Raw genomic sequence first — 27,997 nt, forward strand, 5'->3', positions numbered from 1 at the left:
CCGGAAGAAGCAAAGAGACAAACGTACGTGCACTTGCTGCCACTTGGAGATGCCGTGAGCGGGCGGAGCGGCGGGAGCCACGGAGCTGGCTGCATTGCTGGGGCCCAGGCTTCCCACAGCGGGTCCCCCGGTTCCCAGGGCGGCCGGGGCAGTTACTGCACTCCAGCCGTGGGCGCACCACAATCCCACATGGCTGGGGGAACGTCGGGAGCGCTCCCCCAGTGAGGTCCAGGGCCGAGACAGCCCCTGAGGTACCTCAGCTCAAGGGCTATGTCTCATCTGGGCAACTCAGGAGGCCAGTAAGGCTGGAGCCAAGTGGATAGCAGATGAGGGGTGGCAGCGAGGTGGCCAGAGGGCTTGGGGCTGGTTCGTCAGGGTCTTGTCACCACACGTACGCCAGCTCCTGAGCGAGCCCAGGCAGAGGACAGGCGGGGTCCACCCTGCACCGACCCCGGTGTGCCAGGCCTGGGGCGTCAGCCAGCACCCCGTGTTCTGCTTCTTTCCTTCCCGGCCCTGAGCACGCCTAAGCCGTCCCATTTTTCATGGCCACACTGGCATGTTTATGTCTCGTCTTCCCTGGGGAGTGTTGCTTCCAGGACGACAGGGACGTTGTCCGATGTGCTCACCCCTCCGTGCCCAGAGCAGTGCCTGGCACATGGTAGGCACTGGATAAACGCTGTCGAATGAAGGAATTGGATGAATGAATGATTGTCAGTTCTGTGCTCACTGACTTCTGCCCCCCAAACCCATTCCCTGTCAGTCTTCCCGGGTCTATGACACTGGGCATCTATGGTGTGCCAGTTCCTGTGCAAGGGGCTAGGGACCAAGTGGTGACAGAACAACAGCCCCGCCCTCGTGGAGTTGACATTCAAGTTGGGGACTAGTAAATACCAGGAGGAGACAGTGCCTTGAAAAGAAAAAGGCAGGAGAGAGGGGCCCATACTGCTGGGGTGGAGGGACTGCAGGTTAAAATCAAGTAGTCTGGGAAGGCCTCCCTGAGCAGGTCACAGCCGCGCAAAGACTAACAGGCGAAGGACTGAAGGAGAATCCATCTGGGGAAGAGCATTCCTGCATTCCTGGCAGCGGGAACAGCAGGTGCAAAGGCCCTGAGGTGGGATTTCACCGCTTGCTTCCGCTCGCCCCATGCCCCGCCCCTCAGGAAACCCCGCAGTTCCACATGCTAAATTCCAATCCTGCTCCTGCCACCGTCTCTTGACTGGATGTGGCCAGTGGCTGCCTCGTGGTCTCCCTGGGCCACACTTGTCCGCTAACCTCCTCTTTGCATGGCAACTGGGCACATGACCAGTGTCTGGGAAATGTTGGGGTAACAGGGGCTATTTCCTGTCCTTAGGCCTCCGTCCCTGAGGAGAGATCACGGCGCCCAGGGCTCACGTCTGGGTGGAGACTGTTTCAAACACAAGACCAAGGGTCTGTGGGAGCCCAGATGAGGTGCTGAGCCAACCCTGAGGGACTTCCTGGAGGAGGAGAGGGTGAGTGGTACAGGTTCTGGAAAGGGTGTCCCCTGCAGAAGAAACCACCTGAGCATGGCCCTGGAGGCGGGGGAATGGAGACCTGAATGCTGAGCCAGGCTGGAGGGAGGTGAGGAAGAAAACAGGGCCCCCAGTGAGTCATCAGGCCTTCCTCTGGGGGCCCATTATGACTTTTAAGCACCCCAGGCACTTTTGCCTTCATGAGCCCCGTCCTCCATGAAAAACAATGAAAATTATATTCTATGACTGAATGGGTATAAAGATGAATATTAATCTGTTCATTGTCTACTCACCTGTTCATCCCTCCCTCCCTCCCTCCCTCCCTCTTGACCCACCTGCTCACCCCATCCAGTTGTCCATCCTTCTCTTACATACACTCACCTATCTGTTCGCTCATCCGTCCACATGTCCATCTGTTTTATCTCTCCATCATTTACTGTGTCAGTCTCTACATTCCTCTCTTGTCTCTAGAGATTTTTCCAGCATCCGACCCCAACCTTCCCAGCACAAACCCCCTCTTCACCTCCTACTGCCGACAGATCCAACCCAGACTTCAAGCTTAGCTGGGCTTCAAGGCCCTGCCAAGTTACCTCTTCTCTTCTCTCACCGCTCCCACCGTTGATCCTAGAAGCTTGGGGGCCCGAGGCACCGCAGCTACTGTGCCCAACGGGTAAGCTGTCCTCAGGTGTCCCCCTCTGGCCTGGGTTGGAAGCTGTTCCTGAGGGTCTGTGGCTGGTCTCTTGCAGCCCAGAGAGGAGGCGTGAGCCATGATCGCAGGGGCTGGAGGGGAGGGGATGAATGGAAACAGGTTCGTGCACCGGGCCTCGGGGTTTCTCACTTGTAATGAGGGGGAGGAGGGCAGTGTCGTCCCCGCACGTTCTAAGCTGGTTTCTAGACTCCCTAGGCCGCCTGAGTACCAGGGTGGTGGAGGAGGGGGGGCTTGCTCTTCCCTTCCCTCCCTGCCACTTATCCACTTAACAGCCCAGGAGGGGAAGGCCTGCTTCTGGAGGGGCCATCTCAGCCCCATTAACACTCTTAACAGCCCCTGGGGAAGCAGCGACCACCAGGTCGCAGTTGCTTGGCCATTTGCCCCATCCCAACCCTCACTCCAGCCTTAGGACCTGCACTTCCTGGCAGGGCTTCTGGCCCCTCACACCAACCCCTGCAGGCCTCAGAGGCCTGCGCCTCTGGTCAAGGACCGGTCGGCCTATACAGGGCTGTGGAGGACAAAGGCAAGCGAGAGCCTGGCAGGTGTGAGCCAGTGGCTGGACCCACGGAGCAGGTGGTGATGGCAGGTAGAGAGGTGTGGGTCGTGGGGCCAGCAGCCCAGCACAAAGCCCCCTCTGTCCCTTTGCCAAGTAGGAGTTGTACGCTGTTCTCTGCTTTCTCCCCTCCAGCGTATGTGAAGTGCCTTTTATCCAGGAGCAGCTGTGCCAGGTCAGGCAGTCAGTCAACAAACGCCCATTGAGCTAACAGCCAACAAAGTCCTATCGCACCCTGCATGCGAGGACAAGACTTAGGCTCCCCTAATTACAGAATTCATTCATTCACCAACACATATTTATTGAGCACCCACTGTATGCCAGGCCCTGAGCACAGCAGTGAAAGAGACAAATATTCTGGGCCTGGGGGATGAAAAATGAACATGTGAAGGAACAACTGGGACAATTTTTGAGAGGAAAGTGCCATGCAGAATATAAAACGTGCTTTCACGTGAGACAAAGACGGGTGGCTTCTGTGGTCTGAGGACTTGTGGGGAGGCTCTTGAGAAGGACATCTTGGAGCTGAGGCCTGGGTGGTGCGGAGCCTGGTGAACGGAGAGCTAGGGGAAGAGTGCTACAGGCAGCAGCAACAGCACGTGCAAAGGTCCTGAGGTGGGGACGGAAACAAGGAAGCCAGTGAGAGGGAGAGAGAGAGGGGGAGAGGGCACGGGGAGGACTGAGGGGACCCAGGAGTCTGGCTTCCTGTTACGCACAGGACAGCTGCTGGCCAGCTCAGAGCACGGGGGACACGCTCCAGCTCAGGTTTCCTGGGACCCGTCTGGCTGTACGTGGCTGGAAGGGGGCCAGCAGGGAGGCTGGGGGGTGGCTTCTGCCTGTGTCTTGGTGAGCCTCACGGGCTCCAGCCAGCAGGGAGAGCGGAGGGTGGGGATTGCTTGGACTTGCTTGGGCTCCCAGTCGTCAGGAATTAGAAGCCTCAGGAATCTTAGAATTAGACTCTCCCACTTAGGGCTAGAACGGGAAGCCCCGCAGCATCTTGGCCTTAGACGCTGGCAGGAAGCTCAGGGAGACCTGGTCCCTTGCCTTCTGGCCTCAGCCCCCTGGGCCCACCCCGACCAGCGTCCCTCACGGCGGGGGACGGGGGGGGGGGCGGCCCGTGGACCCGTGTCCCTCACGGCGGGGGGGCGGCCCGTGACCAGCGTCCCTCATGGGAGGGCGGCCAGTGGCCCAGGCTGCCCGCGCTGAGCGCTTCGTTAATATTCCTTTAGTGGCTCCTCGTGAGGTCCTGGCGAGGTGTGGGCCGCTCTCCTGCCGGCTTCGTGGAGGAAGGAGCCGAGGCTCAGCGAGGGACCGGATCCGGCCTCCGCCTGCCCGGCCGACCTCAGGGGACGGGCGGCAGAGCAGCGTGAGTGGGCTCGGCGGGAGGGTGGCCGCGTGCCTGCCCTGCCTCCGGGGTTGCGGGGGGCGGCAAGACGGTCTTGAAGGGAGGAGGAACGTCAAGCGGTGTCTAATTGGGATGCTTGAGGAGAAAAACTGTTACAAGTGCTCAATTATTTCACACCGAGCCCGCCGGTGCGAGCAGAGAGCCCCGGACGGTGGCAAAGCTGATGTGTGTGTGTGTGTGTGAGTGTGGGGGGGGGGGCACGCTGGTGTTGGGGGCGGGAGGGATGGAGGTCCTTCCTTCTGGTTGCGAAGCCAGGAGGGTCTTCCTGCCCCACAGTTCACTCCCTCATGAGCCTCTGATGGAGGAATTTCAGGCGTCATGGGGGACACTTTGGTGAGGATTCCAGACCCCTCTCTCCTTGACGGCGCTGGGTGGAAAGGGGGGCACCCTGGGGAGGACAGACCCCCGTTTATCTCTGTCTGGGTCACTACCAGCTTAACACCTTCCATGGCCCCCCAGCGCCCTCCTGATAAGGTCGCGGCTCCACCGGCCTGGGTGGTCCTCAGGCAGCCTCGCTCGGATCCTGCCCACTCCCTGCTCTGAGCCACTCTGATGCTTAACCAGGCCTGGGGGGTTCCTGCTGCCTGGACCTCCACCTGCCTTTCGTTCATAGCTGGAGAACTTGACGTCTTCCTTCCTGGCTTGGTTCAGCTTTTCTCCTCGGTAAACCGTCTTGTGTATTTCACCTGCTGGCAGGAGTCCCTGGTGTGTCCTTGGGTAAATCAACCCCTGCCAGGGCCTCACTTACCTCATCTATTCAACTGGGGTGGGGGTTGGACTGAAAATTCGGAATACTGAAGTGCCTGTGCTGGGAAAGACAGGATCTCCAACCCACAGGCCCCGAGAAGGTTTCCACAGCGGTTGGCCAGAGCTCAGGCACCCTCAGGGGCTCTGCCCCCAACAGAGCCTAGCCCTTGGCAGGTGGTCAGGATGAGTGAGGCAAAGCTGAACATTATGGTTCCCATTTTACAATTAAATTTTAAATTTCAAACTAAGTTTTTAAAACATGATTTTGCCTTCACAAATATGTCTGGGAATGGAACAGTGGCTGGGAAATGGGAACCTGATGGAGAATCATTGCTGGGGGCTCTTAGGAGCCAGCCCCAGGGACCTCCACTTCTCCATCTGTGAAATGGGAACACCGATTGTCTCCTTAGTCCTGGGGCCAAGATGAGGCCTCCAGGGACCGCTGAGCTCTATTAAAGAGGCTCAGTGCTTCTGACAGTAGCTGTAACGGTCTGGGGGCAGAATGTGTGAACAGCCCTGTGCCTCAGAGGCAGGGCTGGGGGCTCCTTGGAGTCCTTCCTCATATCCCTCCCTGGTCCACGATCCGCAGCCTGGGTGCAGCTGCTGGAGCAGCAGGAAAGGGGCTGGAGTAGGGTGCTGCTGGAGGAAAGCACACGCCCCCAGGGGCCCATGCAAGCTAACGGCTGCAGCGTGAGGCTGCCAGGGGCCCCGAGACCTGCAGCCCCGGGTGGGGGCATTGTGCCATGTTACAGGTGAGCAGTGGGGACCTCCGCTGTCAGGGAAGAGGAGGAGGGCAAGGAGGAAGAGCAGAGACCTTTATGCTCTCCCTTCCCTCCTTCCCTCCCTCCCTCCCTCCCTCCTTCCCTCCCTCCCTCCCTCCCTCCTTCCTTCCCTCCTTCCTTCCCTCCTTCCCTCCTTCCTTCCCTCCCTCCCTTCCCCCTTCCTTCCTTCCTTCCTTCCCTCCCTCCTTCCTTCCCTCCCTCCCTCCCTCCCTCCTTCCTTCCTTCCCTCCTCCCTTCCTTCCCTCCTCCCTCCCTCCTTCCTTCCCTCCCTTCCCCCTTCCTTCCCTCCTTCCTTCCTTCCCTCCTTCCTTCCCTCCCTCCCTCCCGCCCTCCTTCCTTCCTTCCTTTCTTGTCTTGTTCACATCACCCCTTCTTCCCTCCCTTCTTTATTTCAGTAAACGTTCCCTAGCTCCTACTGTGCACCAGACAGCTTGCTGAGTGTTGGGGACAACTGGACAGACACAGGCTCTGCCCTTAGGGCCCTGCAGCTGGGTGGGGGGGAATGGGGAGAGGCAGATTCTCCAGCACCTTCCAGGAACTGTGGATGACAATCCACAGTCACAGCCACCAGCCCCCGTGAGTGTCCTGGGGGAGGAGCCAAGGGGCCTTGCCCGTCAGGCTCACTTGTTTGCTCCAGAGGCTTCTCCTGCCGCCCTCTTGGAACCTATGTCAGCTCAGGTCACCCCTCAGCTCAAGACCTTCCCATAGCTCCGCCTCCCTCGGAGACAAAGGCAGAGGTTTCTCAAGGCTCCAGAGGAGCCCCTCCCGAGCCCCCGCCCCTCTCGGCCCCTCTGCTCAGCCCCTGGGCTTCTGGAGCTCGCCTGGCGGGTCCCACCTCAGGGCCTTTGAACATGCTGCTCTCTCTCCGGTTATCCTCACGGCCCCTCCCTCACCTCCTTCTCAGTGAAACTTCTGTGGCCCAACCTAAAATTGCACCCCCGGCCCTGCTCTCTTTTTCTCCATAACGCTTGACATTCTAAGTCCTCACGCAGCTTGTTTATTCCCTGTCTCCTGCACTAGAGCCCCAGCTACTCAAGGACAGGGGTTCTGTTTGTTTTGTTATTGCTCTGTCCCCAGCAGGTGACACAGTGCCTGACACACCATGGGTGCCCAACAACTGTGACTTGAATGAATGGATGGTTGATTGATTGATTGACTGATTGCCTCCAGGGCACCCTGCCTGCTCTAGTTGCCAGTCTGGGCTTAGCTGGAGAAGAGTGTGAAGGGCTGAGGGTGGGCAGTGGCCTTCCCTCCCCCTCTGCCCTCTTCCACCGTGTCAGCCCCAAGGCCTCCACTGGGTCCAGAAGGTGGAGACTCAGGTAAGTTTGAAGTGTGGGTCTGACTATGTCAGCAGTGAGTGGCAGAGAAAGGGTTTGTACTGGGAAGGTTGAGGTCAGATGGAGGTGAGAGATGAGTGAAAAAACTGATGCTCTAAATGATGAAGAAAGGAAACCGATGGAAAGGTAGGTGAATGAGGGGGCAGATGGATGGACAGATGGATGGGTAAATGGATAGATGAATGGATCAATAGGTGGCTGGATAGACGGATGGATGGATAGATGGACAAATGAGTTGATGGATGGACGGGCAAATGAATGGATGGATGGGTCGATCGATGAGTGGTTGGGTGGGTGAACAGATGGCTAGGAGAAGGATGCGTATGATGAAGATGAGAAGCAGCTGTCATGTACCGAGTGCTTCCTGTGTGCCCTGCCTGCATTTCACACAATCAGTCTCATTTAATTCCCATTACAACCTTGTGAGGGAGGCATTTATGTCCCCATGTTACAGACGAAAATAACCGAGCCTCAGAGATGTGAAATGACTTACTAAGGCCTCACAGCTGAGGAGAAGTTGAGGCCAGACTGGTACCCAGGTTAGCTTAGCCTTAAGGGCCGCCTTGCTCTTGATGCGGTCACCACCACACAAGCGGTCACCCTCTGGGGACAGGCAACCCATCTGGGCATCTCTGAAGCTCCCTCCAGCTGGCCTCTGGGGGAGGAAGTCTATGTGAAGACCTGTTGGCTCCAGTCTGATGTTTACAGCGTCGTTTGGCCCCAAAGGAGTGAGGTAGTGAGAGCAGCCCACCCGCAGCCAGGTTGTCACCCAGCGCCCTGCCTACAGGAAAGGGGGTGTGGGTGGGGGGGCGACAGGCGTGGTTCGCGGCAGACAAAGGGAGCCTGTTCCATCCGGCCCCGCCACCCCAGGGCCTGTGTTTCAGCCAGCCCCACAGCCTCGGAGCCCCGAGCCCCAGTGCCCAGTGGGTACAACAGGCATCCTACTGCCCAGCTCGCTCCCTGGGACGTTGGGAACGTACTGTGAGCTGATGAACGTGGAGCGTGTGGTACGCAGTCGGTGCTCAGCTTCCACTGACGATGATTCCAACCAGTTCTGCCGTGTCCTTGCCGGGACCTCTGGTCCAGTCACTTCTCCCTGAGCCTGTTTCCTTCTCTTTAAAACAGGGGTGTGGATGCCTACTTTGCAGCTTTATTAAGAAGATTCTATTCATTGAACAAAGCTTTATTTCCCCAGGTAACTCTAGGTGCTGGGAATGCAGCAGTGGATAGAACAGACAAACGTTCTTGCCTTTGGGGCGAGATAACATAACAAATAAGTAAATTACATACCATATCATGTGGGGTTTAGTGGTATAGAGAAAAGGAAAAGGAAAAGGGGTGGATGGAGCTGGGAGGGGTACAGTTTTAAGTAAACATCCAGAAAGGCATATCCCTGAGAAGAGACACGTGAACAGAGACCTGAGGCTGGTGAAAAAGTGAGCCATGCGGAGATGTGGGGGAAGAGCATTCTGGTAAAGGAAGCAGCAAGTGCAAAGGCCTGGGGTGGGCAGGACCTGGTGTGTTCTAGGAATAGCAAGGAGGTGTGAGAGGAGGGGATAGGAAATAAGATCCGAGAGGTAGTGGAGGTCTTGAGGCCGTGGCTGAATTGGGAGACGTGGGAGGGTTTTGAACAGAGGGTTTCACAGGCTGCCAAGTCTGTGATGTGTGAGGAAAGGGCCATTTCTCCCCAGCAGAAGAGCCCCTCTCCGGGGCCTCTCAGAGGCTCAGCCCTGCCCTCCCAGCTCTCACCCCATCCTCTCACCCCCGGTGACCCCTGTGGAGGCCGCAGGAAGCTGGAGGCTGCCCCTGACAAGGGCTCAGGCGAGGGCTGGCATTAAGAGGCCACGAGCCCCGGGAGCCAGGTGGAGACAGCTCCTACATCAGCCCCTCACCTGAGACCCCAAGCCTGCAAGGAGGAGACGGCAGATGGGCAGGAGGGCAGGTGCCTGGAAGTGGCTGCCCACATAACCCAGTGTCCCCTTCAGGAACTCTATCTTTTCCATTTGGAAATGGTTTGTGGTCCAGGTTTTTCCTGAGACAGAAACCCCTAAGGATGTGCATGTCACAGCCAGGCATAAACCGAAACGGTTTCTAAAGCAAAACGACAGAAATCCTTTCTCAGTCTCCCTCTGCCCTCCTCAGATGATGCTGGGGGTAGGGGTGTGCCCAACCTTCAGAGCCCCGGAGACTGGCGAGGCTGAAAGGGGCCCCAGCCAGGCTGGGGGGCCCGGGTGGGGGGCAGTGCCTGCTTCGGCCAGTGTGAGCTATGTGCTGACACAAAGCCCTGAATTCCGCATCTTGCTTCCCTCAGTGCTCCCATTTTGTGCCTAAGCCCTGGCTCGACTGAAGGCCCAGGAGGGATCCCAGGACAATGGTGCCCCGGCTCTGGGCACTGACCTCGTGGCCATGCATGGGCAGGCTCAATCTCTGCACGCCCCACATCCCGCTACACACACACACACACAGACACAGACACACACAGACACACACACACACACACACACACACACAGACACACACACAGACACACACACACACACACACGAGACATGTTGACCAGAGTCCCTGCCCAGACGTCTGAAGCCTGGTGCTCAAGGACAGAAGGGTCCTGGCTACTTGCACACCTCTTGTAGTAACGGCACTCACTACCCCTCGTGGCAGCCGTGTCTGGCTTTGAGCTGCTAGGGTCGCAGGAAAGCTTGCTCGCTCTTCTGCAGAAAGAACTCAGCAGAAAGAGGCTGAGCTTTGGCCTCCAAGAGACCCTGATTCCACACACACTGCCTGGCCCCACCACCAACCCTTTGTCCTTACTGTTCTCTCTGCCCCCAATGCCCTCCCCGCTCCCATTCATACTGTAATGCTGGACCTTTAGGCACCCGAGGACTGGGGGGAACTTGGACCCTGAAACTTCATTCCTCGGGGAAGCGAGCAGTGCGGCTGTTCTGAGCATCGAGTCTGGAGTCGGCTACTTCGTGGCTGTGTGACGTTGGACTTCACTTCTCTGTGCCTCGGTTTCCCTCAGCGTAAGATGGCCGAGATGCTCCAAGTGGGAGAATGGAGATGTGGGTGGAGAGGCTGCCTGGAGAATTCAGTGTATGGGACCCAGGGATGAGCTGAAACACCCTGAGGTCTCGGGGCGTCCCCAAGAGGCAGGGGTTTTGGGTCTCCATGTTCAGCTGAGCTGCCTGCGTTGGGAATTCGAGGAGAGGGCTGCTTTCTCCCCACAGTCCACCTGCTCCCTTCCAGAGCCCCTTATTGTGGACGGCTCCTGCATCTTCCCGGCCTCCGGATTGGGAGGGGCTCCCCCGCCCAGACCCTCTCGTCACTCTCCCTGCCTCGTCTTCTGAGAGCCAGTTTCCGGTGCTGGAGATGCTGGCTTTCCAGGGGCTTCTGGAGTAGCCAGAGGCATCAGGACCCTCGGCCCAGATGCCGGGGAGGGACTGAGACCTGCAGCTGTGGAGGAGGGCTCCCCGGCGGCCTCGGAAATGGCGAGGCCAGGAGTGAATGTGTGAGGCCTCCTAGGGCACCCCCAGTGACAACACCCCCGCCCGGCCCCCAGCCCCAGGGCTCAGACATCCCCTGCTTGGTCTGACCCCCTGCAGGGGCGTAGGGACACTGGAGCTTGTGCAGATAGGTGTGCAAGGCCCAGATCAAGGAAGGGTGAGCTTGGGGCTCTGAGGCACGTGGCCACAGGCCTAGGACTGGAGTTGTGCAGTCTCGGCAGGAGTGTGGTCAGTGGGCCCAGCACCATCGTGGTGCCGTCCCTCTGGGGGCTTCTGGCCTATTCCTGTGCCTCGGCCCCCTCCTCAGAATCTTGGTCTTAAATGCATCAAATAACACCCAGGATTCCAAAGGAGCCAGTTATCACAGTGGCTAAAAAGCACATTTGTGATATGGTACGATGTGTGCTTTTTTGTGAACACATCGATGATAATGTTGAGTGGCAGATTTAATCCCAACCATAATTTGGGGCCAGAGATGAATGTAAATGACATTTGCAGAGGTCTGTAACACCAAGAGTGGGATATGAACGCATCTGTGACTTTTCTTGGTGATGAAGTCCTAGGTGCTGCTGCTGATAGCAGCGTTTGCTGCCTCAATTTACAGTTGAAGGAAATGGTAAATTTCAGCTGTGCCTGGTAAAAATAGTGATACTCTTCCCATTCAAAAACACGGGCCCCGAGTTCCATCCCTGACATTTCGCCTGCTCCCGCCCTCCCTGCCGGGAAGAGCAGCACCACCGGTAATGCCGCAGTCAGTGATGGGCGGCGACAAGTGATGACCACTGGTCTTTATGGGGGCTTTGCACTGTGCCAGACACTGGGATGCTTTCCTGCATCTTATCCTCACCACAGCCCTGCAGGGCAGGCACTAGTATAGTCCCCATTGTGCAGAGGAAGAAACTGAGGCACAGAGAAGTTAAGTGACTCGCCCAAGGTCACACAGCTTGTAAGTGATGGTGTCAGGATTTTAACCCAAGCCTGTCTGACCCCGGGACCTGTGGTGGTTACTGAATCCTCTGTGTTCAGAGGGCCATTCCCTGGGGCGGGGCTGGGCTCCGTGGATATGCAGCTGATTCTGTGTTTGTCCTCCCCATCCCTAGGCAGGCTAATGGACTTCAGACGGAGGCGATACGATTGTCCCCGTGCTGTGGATGGGCCGGCCTGCTGGGAGGGATTCCTCCAGCTCTGAACAGAGACCTGCACTGAACCTACTGCCAAGATGCCAGTAGGGGTGGCGCCCCGGGCCAAGGGAACAGGGGGGCAAAGGTGTGTCAGGACCCTATAGACCACCGGGGGACCGTGCACATCCCTCAGACCAGCAGGTCCTCCTGGCCCCTGGCACTAGGCGAGGCTGTCCCCGAGGAGCTTCTGTGAGATTCAGGTCATCACAGAGTGCTTATTAATCCCACAGACAGGATGGGGTCGGGCAGCTCCTCAGGGAATCTGGAGTGGAAGAAGCCGGTCATGGGAAGGAGTGAGGGGGCGGGTTCAGGACGGCTTTCTGGACCAGCCTCCTGGGCAGCTGAGAGCCCCAGCGTGGGGAATCTCCCTCTCCCCTCAGCCCTGGGCTATTTTTTAAATGAATTAATGTGGCGGGGAGGCGCACGGAACCCTTGAGTTGGTGGTGTAAAGGCACAACGAACTCACAGAGAGCAGCTCGCCTCCCTCCTGTCCCCTAACCTCCCAATTCTCTTCTTGGGAGCCAGTTTCTGGTGTCTTTCCAGAAGATTCTATCCAACACCCTAGGGGGTGTGTGTGTGTGTACATATCCTGCTTAAATAAAATCCCAATGATGGCATTCAATCCCCTCTCTTCCGCATTGTGCTTTTTCACTATATCTTAAAGAATTTGCCTCGTTAGATCCATTTAACAAATATTTATTGAGCAGCTACTAAGTGCTGTCTTGTGGCCGACAGACCAGACCTCTGTCCTCATGGAGCCCAGTCGTCACTCCCCACAGCTGTGTGCCTGCTGCACCGGTGCCATGGTGTCCTGACCTCTCCAGGGAGCAGTGCAGAGTGCTGCTACTACAAGCGGGAACTTCTGAGGTACGTCTCGGTACCCGTGTGCAAGCACGTCGGTGGGATGAATTCCCAGCATCAAGGGATGTGTCTTCTTAACTTGGCCAGCTGTGGCCAGATTGTGGTTGAAACGTCAGGGCCTGGGCTGAGGCAGGGAGGTGACCCAGGCTGGAGGTGATGCCGATTCCGGCGGAGAGGGAGATGCGGAAGCTGGAAGTGGGACGTGTTGGGGGAGGGAAGAAGCCCCCTCTGGCCTCAAGGAGCCCCCGGTGTGAGGGGTAGGCAGGCTGGGAGGCTGTGGGTGCCCAGAGCAGGTGTGGGACCCGGCCTGGGAGGACGGGGCGCCAGGGAGGCCGCAGGAGCCCCCACTGCGCTGGGCGTGTCCGGGCACTGTCCCCGGGAGAGCTGTGTCCTCTGTCCCCTTGTCCAGTGAATCCCCCGAGGACCTCCCAAGCGCCAGGCACCGTACTCGGGCAGCACTGTACCCATTCTACAGCAGAGGAAACGGAGGCTTGGACGGGGAAGGCAGGAGCCGAGGCCCCAGAAACCCAGTCTCCTCCTTCCCCCCACTCCGCCCCCCATCCCTGAGAAGAGCCCAGGCTGTGGGTGCTCCTTAAATAGGAGCTTCCACCCAGACTGATCCCTGGAGCTGGACCTCAGGACACCAGGGAGCTTTGTCCACCCCGTCGCTTTATTACATTTACAAGATCACCTGAGTTAAAAAATGCTGATGTGATCAATGCTTTCTGCACAAAGTTAAAAAACAAATCAAAACCAGCCCTGAAGCCCACCTGTCCTAAGTGTGCAAACTACTCTCGCTACTCGGAGTGGAGGTTGAGCCCCTGCTGAGGTGTCCAGCGGGGAGAGCACAGGGGCAGGGACCCACCAGGTGGGCCTGAACCCAGAGCACTCAGGAAGCAGGTGTAGACATTTGCTTCCACACAGAAGTGAATGAGGGGAAGAGTCTCCAAACCTCCAGGTTTTTTGCTTTGCTGATGCAAATATATCTGTAGTTTTTCTTAACATAAATAGGATCGTGTAATAGGCCCTATTCTGCCTCTTGATTCTTTGCGAGGGGCTGCGAGGAAGGGGAGACAGGGCGTCTTGGCCAATTCACTCTCCGTTGTCAGGCCTTACAGATCTATTTCGGAGTCAGGCCCAATTCAGAGAAGAGACTGAGGTAGAGGGCTCCAGCCCTGCCCCCTTGTAGGATGGAGGGGGGAGGGGCTGGTCCTGGGAACAGAGGCCCCATCCGTGGCGATCTCGATGGGCAGGCCAGGGAAGAGGCGGGCAGTGCCCACCTGGGGTGGAGGGGCTGGTGATTGGCTGGATTATCCCAGCGGGGAGGCCTCCCTGGGGAAAGCTATTTTTAACTCTGAGAGCTGAAGCGACTTCCCTCTCTCCCTCTATTGCCCTTTATTCCTGTCATCCTGGGGCCTGCAGGCCATCCCCGTCCCTCTGGAGGAAGGGAGAAGGAGAACGGGAAGGGCAGCAGGTGGCCTTACCTGCACCAAGTCCTTTACCCCCACGGTTCTGCCAAGGAAGAGGAAAGAGAGGTTGGGGAAGTTTGCGGGGCTTTGTGGAGGCCTTGCTGGTCTTCTTACATCCACCAGCAACCCCTCGAGGGCATGGAGAGGCGTCTTAGAACCTACCTCAAAAATCTCTCAAGTTACAAAAGGGATTATTGCCGTTGCAGAACTCGAAGTTCAGGGGTGGATCTAAAGGGCCCCATAGGCCATGTCTGGAGTCTGTTTCTTGCACCCTCACCTCTGCTTTCCTCTGGGTGGGGGTCCTCTCAGGTGGGCTCAGCCCACGTTGGGGCAAAGGTGTCCCCAGCAGCCCCTGGGCATAGAGTTCCTTTCCCAGCTGATCCAGCCAAAGTCTTAGGGCCGGTTCTCCTTGGCTGGCTTCGATCACATGTCCACACCCCCAACCAATCACAGTAAAGCTCACAGCCAGGCCTGGGTCACCTGCATTCTGGGCCGGCTGTGGTCCCAGCCATCCCTCCAGCAAGCAGATGGCAGAGGGCATGGGTAGGTGTGGGTAAGGTTCTCGGGAGAGGGGCTTAAACAGTGGGAGAATGTGGACCACTGATGCCTCCAAAGTGGCCCAGCCAGGACAGCACCCGCCCAACGCACAGAAGGTATTGGATCGAGCGGCCTTCACCCCGGTGCTGCCCCCTGGCCTCCACACAGCTGCAGCTCCAGGGGCGCGGGGAGGAGGCCGCGTGCAGAGCCCGTGCAGGAGGGAAGCGTCAGCGGGCCAGCTCCAGGCCGAGATGGATGCCTGCTTCCTGATGGGGTGGGCGGGACTCAGTGTCCTGTTTCCAGGGCTGCCCTCCATTCCTGAAGTTCTGCTCTCCTCAGATCGATGCCGTAGGGTCAGCCCGGGGCCTGCAGGTGCCTGGGGACGGGGGAGCGCAGGGCCGGGAGCTCGCAGGCTGTCACTGTCTTGACCTCTCCCTGCCATCATGTCTCCACAGCACCCCTGACAAAGGGCCTCGGCCTCGGCCTGCACACCTGTCATGTCTCCCCCAGGCAATCCCTTCCCACTGTTCTGGGGGCCCTGGGCTCTGAGCATGCTGGGCGGACGTTGCCCCTGCCCTCATACAGCTGACAGACCTTGGAGGAGACAGACAGTAAACGAGATGCCGCAGCAAGTGGCCAGCTGGGAAGAAAGTGAAACGGGGGATGGGAGACTGTGCGCAGGCCTCTCCAAGAGGGACCCTGAGCTGCCCCCGAAGGAAGAACAGTCTGGGGAGAGATCCCAGCAACAGAACCAAGCTGGTGGTGTCTGAGGCCTGGCTGGCTGGCCGGTGTGTTGGGAACAGGGGGGCTGAGGAGGGGGCACACTGGGACTTGGGTTCTCAGTCGTGCCCTGGGAGGCCATGAGCCCATTTTATGTTGCGAGGGTCTCCTGCTGAGGAAGGAGAAACCCGGGCAGGCTCCTGGGAGGAGGCAGCCCTCGGGGCTGTGGAGCTGGGAGGGGTCTTGGGGGCATCGAGGCAGCAGCCTGACGGGCGGGGTGCCCAGTTTTCACATCTCAGTCAATGGTTAACTTACGCTGGTGTCATCATATTAAGATACAAGTATTACAGGAGCCGACAGCTCCGAGCGTGTGGCCACTCAGACCAGTGAACCCCAGCCTGCGGGGGCCCCCTACCCACCCCACCCCTGCTCCTCATGGCTTTGTGGCCTCGGGAGCAGCCTCCCGTCTCTGGGCCTCACGTTCCTCAAATGAAGGAGTGGTTCCAAATGGACCAGGGGCCCTTTGCCTCCTGGCCTGTGGCTCTGAGAATGCCCAGCTCAGCAAACGTTTTCTTGAACAGCTACTGTGTGCTCCGCCCAGGGCTGGGAGGGCCTGGGCCCCACCCTGGAGAGGAGGAGAGAATTTCAGGGTACGGGAAAGCTGGGCACATTCACAGGGTGCTGGGAAGGGCCCTCTGTAGCCAGAACTCCTGCTGTGTGCAGGGCACCTACCTCCTCTGTCTCGCTTGGCTTCTCGTGCAGTCCTGGGAGGGGGGATATTTTACAGAGGAGGAAGTGGGACCTCACAGGGAACACGTCCAAGGTCCCTCTACCGGCCCTGCTTGGCCTTCCTCCACACCACAGGGAGGTGTGATGCCCCCCACTGCTCTGGGCAGTGCCCTGGGAGGGCCGAGAGCCCTCTGCCCACAGACCGGAAGCCCTGGGCCCCTCTGTGCTCCAGTTCCTGCACTGGGACGAGGGAGAGTCCCCCGCCCTCCCCCCCCCCGGGAAGCTGGTTCCCCTTGTTGTCCAGCCAAGGACTGTGTGTCCAGGGAACATAGCGCCTGCTGGTGGGGTGCGTTCAGGGTTAGGAATTGAGTCCCCGCCCAGCTGGTGGGTCAGGAGGGAGGGATGCAGAGCCTGAAGGGCAGCAGCCGAAGGAGTTAGGCTCACACCTCTGCGGGACCTTCTTGCTGGGTGACCTTGGGGAAGATACTCGCTGTCTCTGTGAAATGGGTCTGATAGTGGCTCTGGGGGAGGCTTGGGGCCCAGGGGGATGACCAGCTTGCCGCACGCTGGCCCTCTTGGTGAGCAGCTGGGTGAGGGCTCTGTGTGTGTGGGGGGTGTTCTGGGGCTGAGGATGCCCTGGGTACACCCCCTTGTCCCAAGAGCTGCCAGAATCCTAGACCCAGTGTTGCCCCAAGGTACTCCCGTCCATTCCCCAGCTGAGACCATTTGCTGGAACCATCTCCCAGCTGAGGGGCATCCCGGATCCCCTGGGGACCCTGGGTGGGGTCTCACAGGGTGGGTGTCTTGGGGCCCCTTCCTCCTACGGTGGAACCGTGTCCTCTGTCTTCTGGGGAACGGGGCAGGGGAGGGTGGGGAGCTGAGCCACTGCCCTCCTCGGTCACTGTGAGGGAGAGGGAGGAAAAGTTTCCTGAGAGCTTTTGGTCCCCTGGGAGCTGGTCTCTGAGGAGGAGAAAACCAGGACACCGTGTACCAGTCAGGCAGGACAGGTTGGGGGCATGGGGCTGGAATCTACTGGGATGCCCCTTCTCTCCGCCGCAGCCCCTCGCAGCCGTCAAGGCAAGGGGCAGGGGCTCTCATACTGGGGACAGATATGCTCCTGAACTTGTGAAATAGGGCCACTGTCGTGACAATGAAGTGTCTTCGCGAGCGAGCGCCTGGCCAGCGTTCGGCATCTACACAGCCGTGAGCCTGCCGAGGGCGTTAGGTGTGCTCTGTCCTCAGTTCTCACTGCAGCTGCAGGACGAAGGCGAGGAAAGTGAGGCACGGAGAGGCGAGGCGATCTGCCTCCACAGCTGGACAGAGGACCTGGTGTGGCTCCAGCCCTGGAGAGCCTGGGGTGAGTTTTCCGGGTGGCCTCGGCCAGGCCGAACCCACCAGCTGCCTGGGGCCGGGAGCCTGGGGCCGGTGGGGACTGCAGGCCGCTCTGTCTGAGCCGTCAGCGATCTGGGCGGTGGCCAGAAAGCCATCCTCCTTGGTTAGAACCCTGCAGCCAGTCTCCCTGCTGTGCAGACACATAATTATATTTCACATTAAAGGGGAAGCTGGAGGCTGAGGGGGCCAGAGAGCCCTTTGAGGCTTGCGCTCTGAGCACAAACCTGCCTCCTTGGCCGAAATCCGTGGCCCCAGAGCTGAGCAAGGGGTCAGACTGGTGATAAAATGGGGTCTCCCTAGGCCAAGGCCCAGCTGGGCAGGTCTGTCTGCCGGGATGAAAGGCCTGGGCCCTGCCCAAGGCTGAGAGATCTGAGGCCCAGACAATAGGCCCCAGGAGGCTTGGAGGGCAGGGCTTGTGGGGACAGGCTGGGAAGAGGCAGAGGCAGGGGTGGCAAGAGAAGAGGGTCACATGGGGGTCAGGTCTGCAGAGAAAGAGGGCAGGGGGAGGAGCAGAAAGAGAAAGCAAGAGAGGAAAAAGCCAAGCAGAGCACAAGATGAGGAGAGAGATGCTATTAAAGAGGGGGAAACGCTTGTGTCCGAGTGTGCATGCCTGGGGCGCAACGGGAAAGGAGTCCATGGGAATGTACAAGCTGGGACCTGTGTGCACATGTGCCCTCCTGCAGCTATCCCCCTTGCACGTGCATGTATGAGTGTGTATTGCACCTGCAACCATCATGCATGTCACGGCATGCATTTTGCATGTGTGGATCCAGACGCCTGAGCTTGTGTACTCGGCTGTGTGCACACGTGTGTGTGCAAGATTTCCTTTCCTGTGTGTGCGCTCGCCATGCACCTGTGTGGGTCTCTGGGAGGACATGCCTCCCTGTGCGTGTGTGTGTGTGTGTGTGTGTGTGTGTGTAGTGTGTGCACGCGCGCGCGCGCTCCAGTGCGCAAGTGGCTGGCCGTGTGTCTGTGTGTGGAGGGGGGCCGGGGCCGGGGACGCCGGGCCAGGCCTGGGCTGGGTGGGCGGGGGCAGCGGCGGCGCGGCGCGGGGCGGGCGTTCTCTCGGCGGAGAGTTAGAGTTGTTGCCGAGCTGGGTTCTGGTGACAGCCGGGCGCGGAGCTGGGTGCGCGCCGAGCCTCAGCTTCCCGCCGCCTCCTCGCCCTCCATTCCGCTCTCCCCGCCTTCTCCGGGCCTTGCCGCTGCCACCGCCTTCCCGGGAACGGCAGCCGAGGGCGAGGGCGACGGGCCGAAGGGGCCGGAGGGGCCGGAGCGGGCGTGGAGACGCGGGGCGCCTGGGCGTGGGGGAGCGCGCCCGGCCCAGCCCGGGATCAGATAACAGCCGGCGGGGGAGGGGGTGGGTCGGCCGCACGCGCCGCGGGACGGAGGGACGGACGCCAGCCGCGCCGACCGGAGCGTGCGCCCCGCGACCGGGGGCGCCGTCCAGGCGCGCGCCCCCGACCCGCGACCGGACCGGGGCGATTGGCGCCCCGCACCGACGCGCCCCTCAGCATGGAGCGCCCCCGGGGGCTGCCCTGAGGCGGCGGCGGCGATGCAGGCAGCGCGGCGGCTGCCGGGGCCAGGAACGGCCGCCCGGAGCTCGGAGGACGCGGAGCGCGCCGCGCCCGGGGCACTGACCGAGGTAAGCGCCGGGGGGCCCGGCTCCAGCTCCTCGCGGGCCCCCTTCCCGGCCGAGCGGGCACGAGGAGGTGCAGCAATTGGGAAGGTGGGGCGGCTGGGTCTGTTCGTCCTCTCGTTTTCTGCTTTTTTTTTTTTTTTTCCCCCCTCCCTGGTGAGCGTTAGGAGGAAATGCTGACTGCGAGCTTTTCTCCTCTGCCATGTCTCCAACCACCGCCGCCAGGGAACTTTGCTCCTTGCTAACCTTCGTCCTGGGGGCGCTCCGGGAAACTTTGAGGCGCCCTCGGCCCCCCTCTGGACGCCTCGCACGAGGGGGCTCGGGAGGGAGCGTGGGGAGGCGCTTCCGCAGGCGGCGTCAGTCTTACGAGTGACCTTCCCCGGAGACCCCCCGACCGGGGCGGGGGTGCCGAGCGGGGCGCGGACTGCGGGCCGCCCGGAGAATGCCCCCAGGCCCAAGGGCTGCGGGTCCTTGGAGTCGTCGGTCTTTCCCACCTCCTGCGCTCTATTGGAGTAAAGATATTCTGGAAACGGTGTGGTCCTCTGGCGAGTGAGCCAGCCGAGGAGTCCAGCCGCACCTTTTTTCGCTTGTAGGAGTCGGCCTTGATCGCTCAGGGGTGGTCGCTTGGCTGAGAGGCCCCGCGGGTTTCAGGGCCGGGGTCCCCTCACAGTGCTGACGTCTGCTCTGGATGTCCTGGGGCGCGGGGAGGGGCGCGGGGCGGGGGAACCCGCGGCAACTGGGTGGGGAGTTCCTGCGGGGCTTCAGATGGGATTTGAGGCCCCAGTGGGTGTCTGTGCTGCCTGTTCCGATGGAGTGTGCACATGTCACGTGAACATTTTAAAACCTGTGTTCAGAACCGGAGGTCACAGGCAAGTGTCTCTTTGGAGGTGGTCTTTGGTTCTGGGAGGTTCTCCTGCCTCCGCGCGGCCTGGATCTGCTGGGACCGGGGCCACCCTGCTCCCCGTTTCCCCAGCAGCTCTTCATCCGGGAGCCCTGCACCTCCTGGGACCTTTGCTCCTTTCTCCTGTGCTCCCCGTGCCCAGGACGGACCCTGGAATAAAGTGCTGGGGACCTCCAGCCCCCCATATCCGCGTCGCGGAGCCCGGGTCCGCAGGCTCCGTCTCCGGGGAGCGCAGAGGCGCCCACACGCCGCTGAAATCAGCAGCCGCCTCCTCGAAGGTGCGAACCCAGAAGGCGGTAGCCTCCAGCCTCCCCCTCGCCCGCTCCCGAGGTGCAGAGGACGGCCAGGCCCCGGCTGCCGCCCCATTCGGACCTCAGCCTCTGCTTGTGCTTCTCTGCAGCCCCTCATCGCAGGTCTCCGCCCTGGACCGCCACCACGTGGCTGGAGAGCGCCAGGGAGGGGAGAACCCGAGGAGCGGTGGGGGCGTGTGGTCTTTTTGCGGCCAGCCCCTCCCCCCGTTGTGAGAAGAGCACCCTCCCCGCTCGCTGGGACCCCCAAAGAAACGCCTCGGCATGATCCGCCCCTCAGCTTTCTGGCGGCCCCTCCCCTCCAGCTAGGGGGCCGGGTGTCGGCAGCTCCAGGAGGGGGCCTCGGAAGGGCTCCAGTCATGTGGGCCCCAGACCCCTGAGGGAGAGCAGGGTGCAAGGGGGCAGGGGCTTGCTTGGGCACCCTTGGGGACAAGAAGGGGGCTCCAGTGTGCTGGACAACAGGGGAGGTCCCTCCTCTCTACGGGTGTACCGCTGAGCGCATATATTGGGCAGTCTATAGATGTTGGGTGTTGGCACACACCTGGCAGACCTGAATTTCCAGTCCCGGACTCTCTCCTTGTGCCCCGCTCTCCAGGTGAGGGCACAGCAGAGCCCCCTCCCAGCCCTGAAGGGGATGGACCTTCCCTCGGGCAAAGGGGCAGAGCCTAAGTTTGTTGGTCTATCCCTGGACCCCCTCCCATGCCCAACTGCCATGTCAGACCCCCATCAGGCTTCAAGTTGCTTAGGAGGAGACCCCTCCTCGAGGTATGTGCCTGGTGGACGGATGTTCAGTGAACTGTGCTGTGCTGTGAGGAAAAGGTGCCCAGAGAGGGGCAGGATCTTGCCCAAAGCCACACAGCAAGTCAGGGGTTTGAGAAGAAACCTCCACCTAGCTCTCGCCAGGCCAGAGGGCTGCCCTGCCAGGTTTCCTGCTACAGGGCCATGGTGTCCCTCCTCTCAAGTCTGCCCAGAGCAGGACAGGGTAACCCTGGTGGCCCTGAGGCAGTGCAATAATAGTGACAGCAGTGGTAACAGTAACAACACTAGCAGTGACAGCAGCGCCCTGCAGTTATGCCGCACTGGGACCAGCTCTGCCTGTGGGCAGTTTCCTCTGGCCTGGCGAGGCCTCTGGTGCCCTGGGCCACGGCTGGCAGCACCAAGCCCGGCACCAGGAGGCCTTGGCACAGCGTCTAGGGTGGAAGCAACTGCACTGTCACTCCCAGCAACCTCAGTGGCCCTTGTCTGGCTCCAGGCCGGAGGCTGCTGGAGCCCCCTCAGGGCCCACCTGATGTCTCAGGCTCGCTGCTCCCAGCTCGGGCCGGGCCGTCCCTCCGACAGGTGCAACTGGCGCCTGTTGCTGGGTCCCTGCCGGGGCTTTTGCTGTGAGTGACGCCTGGGCACACCTGCCCCTGCCCTGGGGCTGCAGCTGGAGCCCTGTCTCGGGCTGGCATGGAGGAGAGGCTGGGAGAGAGGCAGCTCATGGGCAGCAAGAGGGATAGAGGCTGGCTGGCCACTGGGCAGGTGTGTGGGGTGTGGGCTCGGCCCACGGAATGGCTGCTCCAGGGGAGTTGGCAGTGTGGCAGGGAGACAGCCAGGGGAAGGCCAGAGATGAAAGAAGGCCAGCCTGAAACTGGGCCGCAGGCAGGGCAGGAGGCCCGGAGGCTTCAGAGGAGCCGTGGGGCTGAGGCTGGGGGTGGGGCTGGGCAGGCAGGAGGGTTTTCCAGAGGATCTGGGGCCGAGGGCAGAACTGGAGCCCTCGCTGGGCACTGGCTGAGGGCCCAGCACTCTGCCAGCTGATTTAATTTCCTAATGGTCTGCTAGTGCAGAGGATGGCAGTAGCTCCGCGAGGCCCAGGGAGGCTCTGGGAGAGACGGGAACGCGGCTCGGACCCAGAGCCCACCTTCCTGCATCCCACAGACAGCCTGCGCAGAGTGCATCCGCCTGCCAGGCTGTCTGTGGGGGCTGCCGCCCCACCAGGGCTGGTCCCCTACAGGCCCTGGTGCCTGCCTGCCATCCCAGCTTCCAGGTTGCTGTGTCCTCGGGACCTGGTTAAGGCCTGGCATGTAGTAGGTGCTCAGTAAATAATTGGTGGGTCTGTGTCTGGGCTGTTTTCTCTGCTGCTGAGGCCTCACTGGGGGCTGTGGTGGGCTCTGAGCTCCTGGGGTGGAGGCCCTGGTGCCCCGCTACTCAGCTGTGGCCCCAGTGCAGTGTCTGGCATACAGAAGGTGCTAAATAAGTGGGTGTTGAGTAAATGGAGACCTGGCCCTTGACCTAGCGCCTTCTCGCATTCTCTCGGGGGAGACTTTAGGGCAGACAGCTAGGGTGAGCGAGGCCGGGGGTCTGACTGTGGCCCAGTCACTTCTTCTCTTGGGTCTCAGTTTATCATCTGTGAAGTGGGATCAGAGCGCCAGGAGGGGAGGCTTCTGAGAGCACCCAGCATGGGAGAGTGGAAATGTGAGCCTCTGTGTGTGCCTTTGGGGGAGTCTCAACAGAAATGGGGTGCGGAAAGGAGGGGCTCCATGAAGGAGGGCATGTGAGCCTCTGCGATGCCAGAGCCTTGATATCTGCCATTCAGTCCAGCCTTCCCTTGGACAGGGGGGAAACTGAGGCCCAGAGAGGGCAGGCGAGGGTTCTATGGGAGGAGAGGGCCTCCGCCTCCTAGTGTGTCAGCTCTACCCCCTCCCCAACCCACTTCCTCCTCTCACCCCACCGATGTTCTGCATCTCGAGGCTTCCTGCCCAGCTGCTGAAGTGGCAGCTGCAAAGGCCGCGTGAGGCTGTGGGCGCCCTGGGGACCCTGGTCCAGCCCCTGCTTAGCCTTCAGCCCTGCAGCGCCGGCCATGTTTCCCTTGGCGTGGCCTCTAGAGTCTTGGGGTCTGGACCCTCCTCACCCTGGTCCGCCGAGCCCGCAGTTTGGCCCTGTTGCCGCCTTCACTCCCCACTTCCGCCCAGGCCACCGGCCTCCCTCCCGCGGTGCCTCCGATGCGCCAGGCCTCCTCTGCCTGGGCCTCTGCCCCGTCTGCCCCCAGCTGCCCTCTCCAGAGCTCCGCAGGGCCCTCCCCCATCGCTCTCAGCTCTTGCCCGAACGCCGCCTACTCCCCACGCCTCTCCTGGCTCCCTGGGCAACACGGCAGCCTCCCTTTCCCCACTTCCTTCTCCTGCTTTTCTCTCCGTGGAACTTAACGCCGTCTGCCACGTTATGTTTTCTCTTGTTTGTTGTCGGTCTCCCTTGGGTGCAGGGCAGGCTGTGTCTCCTGAGCTCCCCTCTGGGGCGGAGCCGGACCCCCTCCAGCTCGCCTGGGGCTGTGGCCCCCACGTTGTGAGGGACGCCCCCGCTGTGGGAGGGGGCAGCCTGCGGCCCAAGAGGGACAGCCCCAGCCAGAGGTGGCAGCAAGGCGGGGGACAGCGGTGGGGACCCTCTGCCCCCGAAGCCTCCTCGCAGCTGCTTGCTGGCTTCCTCAGGAGAGCTGGGCCGGTGCGGGGGGGGGGGGGTTGGCATGTGGAGACAGCGAGGTACCGAGCTCTGTGTGTGTGTGTGCACGCACGCGTGTGTGTGTGTGTGTGCGCGTGTGCGTGAACGGCCGAGGTCACGGAGGGGCTGTGTGTCCCCCACCCTGCCCACCTTCCTCTCCTTCCAGCTGCAGCCCAAGCCCCCTGAGCTGGCGGCTCCAGCCCTGCAATTCTCTGGCACTTAAGGCAAAAATAAATCGCTGCCAGCAGCTGGCGTTCTGGGAGGTAGCAGCCGCGCCACCCCCCTGCCCCCGACCCTGTGCCTGTGGGCTCTTGGTTCCAGGCCAAGCCGGGCCAGGGGGGGCCGAGGAGGACTGGGGGCCCCGCGGGGAGCTGGCTCCACCCGGCCCCTTTGCAGGGCGAGAGGTTGGCCAGGCCCAGAGAGCGCGGGGCCTGGCTGGGTCGCGCGGAGAGCAGAGGTAGATAGACGCCGGCGACTCCCGAGGGGGCCGGGATCCGGGGCAGGTGAGGGGGCTCAAAGGTGGGGCTTCTCAGGGGCCTGGCCCGTGGCCTTATGGAAGCAGGGTGTGGGCAGGGCCCTGGACCCCCTTGCACAGCGCCCTCGGGACCAGCCCCTGGACATGTCTTTCCTTGCTGGTCTCTCCCTTCCCTTCTCAGAAAGCCCTAGAGGTCTCTGCCTGGTGAATCTTAGTGACACTGGCCCTGAGGAGGTCAGAATTCAGCATTATTCATGCTTTTGACTATTGAGTCTGGAGCAGGTACCTTTGCTTTACCCTGTGCCTGGGGCTGGGGGCTGGGAACTGATGTCTGGATTGGGGGAGGGTAAAGAAACCAGTGAACAGACACTTAAGGAAGCATAGACTTTGTCATATTCTCTTGCTAATTATCACAGTTTTTAATGACAAGAGTGTTACAGGCTCACGGTAAAGCGTCACACGATTGTCAGGACAGAAAATGAATTTCTTTTTCTCAAACCTTGTCTCCCCCTCACCCCCACCCCAAAGCTTTATGCTTTTGAGGGGACTGTCATTAGAGAACCTTTTAGATTGTCTGAGTGCTTAACAAACATGTGGATGCGGTTGTGCACACCTGCTAGCAGCTGCAGTGCCCTCTCTGTCTCTCTCCCCCTCCCTGTTTCCGTGTTTTCTCATCTTCCCGTCCCTGCCGTCCCTGCTGGTGCCCCAGGCCCCATACTCAGGGGCTTCGTCCTCTCTCCTTTGATGACTTGAGGGCTGAGTCAGAGTCTTGGGACCATAGCATCTTAGCTGTGGAGTCTAGGAAAGCACTCAGCCACCCAAGTTCCTGGGTGATGGGCTCTGAGTCATGGAGTTGTGGCCTCTTTGGGACAGAGAACCTGGAGTTGCAGAACTGGCGTGTCTTAGTCCCGGGAGAGGTGCTGGATCTTTGCTGGGGTACCTCCTTCCTCAGACCCCTCGGGAAGCAGTTGGAGAATCCAGATCTCCTGGCTCTGTCCCCAGAAATTCTGGTTCCGAGGGCCTGGGGTGGGGCCCGGGGTGGAGCCTGGGAACCTGCACTTTTCAGTCTCCCCGGCAGTGTAGCCACCACGGGGAGCTCACCCTGCTGCAGCCCAGCCCTTGACCCTGGGCTGGCCCCGTCCCCTCTGGCCTCAGGGACCGCCCGGCCCGGCGTGGACACATATGAGGCTGAGGCCAGCGCTGTGCTTGAGCCCCGCGGGGAAGGCACTGGCCAGGCTGCTCGTCCGAGGTCCTCGGCAGGGGCAGGCCTCTGCTGGGGACTCGGTCCCCCCCGACCCACCTCTGAGCTTCCTGTCGGGTGCCAGCACCGCCACTCCTGTCACCTGGTTTGAGAGGCATCGGAAGGACCGTCCCCTCAGGCTCCACTGAGGGCCCCTGTGGAAAGGGTCTGAGAGGCTAAGTTTGAGAGGGTGTTAGTCACCCCTGTGCTGGTCCGAGCCTCGGTCTCCGCATGTGTGAAGTGGACGTGAACATCATGCCCCGCCTGGGCATCTGTTTTCTCATTCCTTTTCCACTTCAGCTCTGCGGTCAGGGCGGCCAGGGCAGCCTCCGCTCTCCCTGCCCCCGGCCCCTCTGCCACACAGGCCGGAGGCTCACCCGCGCCCATCACCTCGGCCTGCTGTGCCTCAAGCTGTCGGGAGCACCTGCCCGGCTGGGGTAGCCAAGTTCCCCCCACCCCCACCCCGGGCCCCGGGAGCCTTCAGGACCACTGGAGGGGGTGCCTCCAAAAGTCCCCGGACAGCCACGGAACGGCCCAGCCCCTCCCTCGGGGCTTCACAGCAGAGGAGACCCGAGCCACCCTCTTCCTTTCCTCTGCCGGCCCTGCCAGCTAGAGCCTTGCGGCACCTGTGGGGTCTGGCCCCAATCCTACAGCAGATGCCCCAGCCCTGAGGCTCCAGAGCCAGGTGACCTGGCTCTGGGTCCTGTCCTGACCCAGCTGCCCTCCTGGTGGGCCTCAGGGGTCCCCCACTCACCCTGCCACGGATCAAGCACTGGTGGGTGGGGGGTGGACGGGGAGCAGCCCCCCTGGGAGCTGTGACCCGAGCCTCTGGTCTCAGTCTCCTCCTCTGGGAACTGGGAACCCGAGGGGAGGTTGTTGGACAAACCCACACCCCCGACACGTCTGCACTGCCCTGCCAGGGGCAGCCGTCCTATGGGATGGTCCATCAGCCAGGTCCAGAGGAGGAAACAGAAGCGGGATGATTGGGAGCCGGTGGGGTCTGTACTGCTTTCTTTCATACCAAGTCACCACAAACTGGGGGGCTTAAAACAAAACAGATTGTTGTCTCTCAGTTCTGGGGGCCAGAGTCCGAAATCAAGGTGTCGGCAGGGTTGCTTCCTCCGAGAATCCGCCCCGGGCCTCTCTCCCGGCCCCCGTGGCTGCTGTGACCCTTGGGGTTCCTTGGCATCTGTCCAGTCTGCACCTCTGTCTTCACGTGGGCTTCTCTCCCTGTGTCTTCTCTCCTCTCATGAGGACACTTGTCATTAGATTCAGGGCATCCTTATCCAGGATGGTCTCATCTCCACATCCTTAGTTATACCTGCAAAGACCCTTTATCTAAATAAACTCACATTCAGAGGTACTGGGTGGACATATATTTTGGGGGAGCCATCACTCAACCCATTACACATGGTCAACCTGGATATGCTGCCCTGTGTCTTGACTTTTTTAAGAAAAAAAAATTTTGTAGCAACATATCTTCGAGACACAAGCATATACGGTATGCTTGGTCTGTGCTACTTACCAGCTGTGTGTCCTTGGGCAGATTGCTTGACTGTTCTGTGTCTCAGTTTGCTCATCTGCAAAATGGAGGCATTAACAGTTCTTCCCCCCATGAGGCTGCTGGGAGCGATCAAAGGAAATGCACAGGAGAGGTGTAGTAGATGACCCCTTTGATTAGTACATCAATCAGCAGAACGGTTTTAAGGTCTGCCCAGTATTCCCTTCACTGGGCTGGATTTCTGTTTCGTGAGCCTGCTTCGTTCCGGGGCACCTCCAGCCCTTGGCTGTTATCGCATGTAACGCTGCTATGATCACCTGGGTACTGAGGTCCTCGTGCCAGCTCTGTCCAAGCAAAGAGTCCAGAAGCGGCCCTGCTGGGTCGGAGGACTCGTGCCTTTGTAGTTTTTTTTTTTTTTTTTAAATGGTACCTCCTTATTACTTTAAATTTTATTTATTTATTTATTTATTTATTTATGGCTGTGTTGGGTCTTCGTTTCTGTGCGAGGGCTTTCTCTAGTTGTGGCAAGTGGGGGCCACTCTTCATCGCAGTGCGCGGGCCTCTCACTGTCGCGGCCTCTCCCGTTGCGGAGCACAGGCTCCAGACGCGCAGGCTCAGTAGTTGTGGCTCACGGGCCCAGTTGCTCCGCAGCATGTGGGATCTTCCCAGACCAGGGCTCGAACCCGTGTCCCCTGCATTGGCAGGCGAATTCTCAACCACTGCACCACCAGGGAAGCCCGCCTTTGTAGCTTTTAGAGCTGCCACCGCTGTGCCCTCTGGGGGTGGTCCCCGCCCCTTGGAGAGTTGAGCGTGCCTGGGTCCCACCGTGGCCTCCACTGCCTCTGTTTTAGAGCCAGTGGAGTGTTTCTTCTTGCTGAAACACCTTTCTGTCATTCCCTTCCTGGCAGCTGCCAGCTCCTGCAGAGCAGTTATTTCCCTGACCTTTGCCCTCCCCAGGTTGAGGTCTTTGGGAGTTCGGTGGTGCTCCTGCCATATGCGGGGCCCTTTCTCATCCTGTTGGGTCCTCATGGCTAGCCCCAGGGATGGGGAGCA

General features: G+C 60.4%; 1 protein-coding gene and 1 long non-coding RNA gene across 9 annotated transcripts in view; both read left to right on the forward strand.

Moving 5' to 3' along the window:
* Positions 1–1,381: 1,381 nt before the first annotated feature.
* Positions 1,382–4,107, forward strand: LOC118886963. The gene is made up of 3 exons (XR_005017837.1): positions 1,382–1,490; positions 1,843–2,160; positions 3,979–4,107. It is a non-coding gene; the product is annotated as an uncharacterized LOC118886963 (long non-coding RNA).
* Positions 4,108–18,811: 14,704 nt separating this feature from the next.
* Positions 18,812–27,997, forward strand: part of KCNJ12 (potassium inwardly rectifying channel subfamily J member 12) — a 53,210-nt gene continuing 44,024 nt past the window's right edge. For all 8 annotated transcript variants that reach the window (XR_005017726.1, XR_005017724.1, XR_005017725.1 and 5 more), the window contains exon 1: positions 18,812–19,054. The gene's annotated coding sequence lies outside the window, so the exon portion shown is untranslated. The remainder of the gene's footprint in view (positions 19,055–27,997) is intronic.

The sequence above is a fragment of the Balaenoptera musculus genome, chromosome 20 (genome assembly GCF_009873245.2).
Source record: "Balaenoptera musculus isolate JJ_BM4_2016_0621 chromosome 20, mBalMus1.pri.v3, whole genome shotgun sequence".
NCBI classification, from domain to species: Eukaryota; Metazoa; Chordata; class Mammalia; order Artiodactyla; family Balaenopteridae; genus Balaenoptera; species Balaenoptera musculus.